The following is a 2882-nucleotide window of genomic DNA, read 5'->3' as shown; positions in this document are numbered from 1 at the left end:
AAGTTAAAGCCATAGTAAAAAAAATATATGTAAGAAAATACGGATTATAGCTAAGAATTTTAGTATGTCAATATAAATTTATATGCGATGGCCATTAAAATTAAATTGTATATTTGTTTGCATACGGATAAATTATAAATATAAATATTAAATAAAACATAAGCAATAGTCTAATAAAATATAAAAGGAACAATGTATAAAAAACAAAAGAAAATTAAAAATAGAGACAAAATAACTGCTGTCAATAATGCCTTCAGAAGTCTTCGTTTGCAATCCTATTATGAGCAATAGCAAAGAGATCATCTAGAGAATTTAAAAATCTATACTATTAAAAGGGAATGAATTTTAAAAAATCTACCTATGAAAAGTTATTGGACTCTTTCATTAGACTTAACTATTTTTTTGGTCTCACCTTATATTTCTCTAACTATGCAATAGTCAATTATCTTATATTTCTCTAACTATGCAATAATCAATTACCTTATATTTCTCTAATTTAGTTTAACAATATATTCTAAATATATATATCTAAATATATTGTTATGATGATTTTTAATAAGAATATATTATAGATGCGATTGAAAATTTATATTATTAAAAGAAAATATTTTTAAAAATATTTATAAAAGAATTTATAACATCTAACCTATACTAAAAGCCAAATATAAACCCCATTTAGCCTGTCCACGTAGGACTATAAATTCTAGCCAATCATATAGCTTCATCTCTCCACATCACCACCGAATATTGGATCATCGAATTGGACATTGTTTGTGGGCCAATCATATATTGTTTTCGGCCTATCTGTAAGAAGCTTCGGTTGCGTCTTTACACGTTCCTTTCTAATTCTTCGAAACGTTAGAGGTTATTAATTCATCGCTTTAACAAACCTCTTAATACCATCAATCCGCGTCTGAGCATGATCTGAGATTGATGCATCTTATCCCTCTGCAAGTTGGTCTCTATGCACCTATAAAAGGTAAGCCCTCTTTCCTTGAACATCATCCTCTCAATCCGTGATAACACCAAAGTTAATTTTATTGTGTGAATGGCTAACTAATCAATCTTTCTTCTTTAGTGGCTTCTCGCTGCAACACAAGAAACTGCGATGAACGGAGAGTCCTCATCGGTTCGAATCAGCCCTAAGCACGAAGGAGTCGTGGAGATCTCTGATTCTGTACCTCTCATTCCTCCTCTCGGGATCTCGGTCATCATGGTCACTCTCTTCTTCTTCTTCTTATGATTTGAATCTGAAATTGAAATTTGATATTGGATTATGGATTATGGAGTTTTAGTTCGTCTACGAAATGAAAGTGTATCCTTGATGTCCTGAATATTGCTTGATTGTCTGTAAGGCTTATTGTTTTGTCTATTTAACATAGAAAGTTTAGGTCTTGGATTGTTTGTGTTTAACCACAAGCGCAACATTGTTTTGTAGCTCTGTTTGAGAGAAATTTAGTGTTTGAATCCATATGTGTTTTTGATGCCAAAAATATAATTTTCTGCTGTTTATCTGTGTTTAGATACGTGGCTATGTGAGGAGATGGAGTTGAGATGAGGATGATAGCTCTCACTTCACCTTGAAATAATTGATCGACCCGTTCAAGATGACTGACTACTCAGTTACTCTCGGTTGACAAGGAGGCGTTTACTCACTGAAAAATCTCTTCCGAAGTGTTTTCCTTTCCAAGAGTCTGCTCAATTGATTGATTTTTCTTTTTTCACCTTCTCTGCAAAACTTTTTTGGTAGCCAAGAGTCACTTTTTATAAACTTCAGGCTTCTGAACTCTCATTCTAAAAATGGATTTTTGTGTGGTTCTCTCATTCTATGATCTTTTGTTCGTCTGATATGTTCGATTTCAAAAGCAAGTTGTTATCTAATTAAAGCATTGTCTTTATAGGAACAGAAGCGATGATGACAAGAGAAGAAAGCTGAGTCCTCTGGAAAGAAACAACACAATAAGTAATTTAGAAGAACAAAGGGAGCTGAAGTTGCAAGACATGTGGACTGTCCGTTGCATTAGCTTTTTTATTTTATTTCCAAGTTCAACGAAGTCAGAGCACTTCAAGTCTTTTATAGATTATGTTTTGTTGCTCTATATTTTCTAAATTTGCACCGCTCAGACATTTGCAAGTTAATAAATTTGCACTTCCACCCAGACTGGCCTTATCCAGTTTACCTTACCGGCTTACACTCACAACGCCTTATAGTTTTTAATTTAATTTCAAATCACTACAAAGTCATATGACTTCAAATCGTCAGCACATCTATTTCTTTAGCTCTATTTGTTAAGAAATAAGCACCACACTTCACTTCAAATCGTCTGCACATGGAAAGCATTATTATCTAAATGAATAATTTATTCCTGCGACACCACACTTCCTGATACCATCATTAACATCTCAAACAAGTTACATATGGTTCATTAAATCTACATAATAACAACATTCCACGAGATATATTGAAAACAAAACATTAGGAGTGCAAGAATGACACATAACATTAAGCCAAAAAAAAAGAATGACACATAACATCATGCGTGAACGACAACAAATCACTTTAAAGCTGTGGAGGGATAGTTTATATGTTGCTTCGGTGAAAATGTTAAACTCATCCTCTCTAATGTTATTTTATTCACTCTCATATATGGTTACAAAATTAAAACACATATTCTTCCTTACTTCTCATGCAAGTAAACCAAAACTAAAACTCATCCGGAATAGCAGCCGACGTCTTAATAAGCATTATCACAACCACTAATAATAACAAAATATGTTACTATTCACAAAGGTGAGTAAGAAATTTCTGAATGTAAAATATATACCATCCATTTAATTAGAGTGATCACAATGGCACTACTTAATAATTAATATCCATAAAT

General features: G+C 32.4%; 1 long non-coding RNA gene across 2 annotated transcripts; it reads left to right on the top strand.

The window, feature by feature from the left end:
- Positions 1-732: 732 nt before the first annotated feature.
- LOC106444629 lies at positions 733-2541 on the top strand. 2 transcript variants are annotated; one of them, XR_001288299.3, is made up of 3 exons: positions 733-979; positions 1079-1216; positions 1524-2541. It is a non-coding gene; the product is annotated as an uncharacterized LOC106444629 (long non-coding RNA). The 2 variants fall into 2 exon arrangements; XR_007326578.1 differs by having other exon boundaries at positions 733-1216.
- Positions 2542-2882: the final 341 nt, after the last annotated feature.

The sequence above is a fragment of the Brassica napus genome, chromosome A3 (genome assembly GCF_020379485.1).
Source record: "Brassica napus cultivar Da-Ae chromosome A3, Da-Ae, whole genome shotgun sequence".
Taxonomy (NCBI): Eukaryota; Viridiplantae; Streptophyta; class Magnoliopsida; order Brassicales; family Brassicaceae; genus Brassica; species Brassica napus.
Note: the sequence above shows the minus strand (reverse complement) of the source record. Positions and strands in the feature narration are given on the sequence as shown.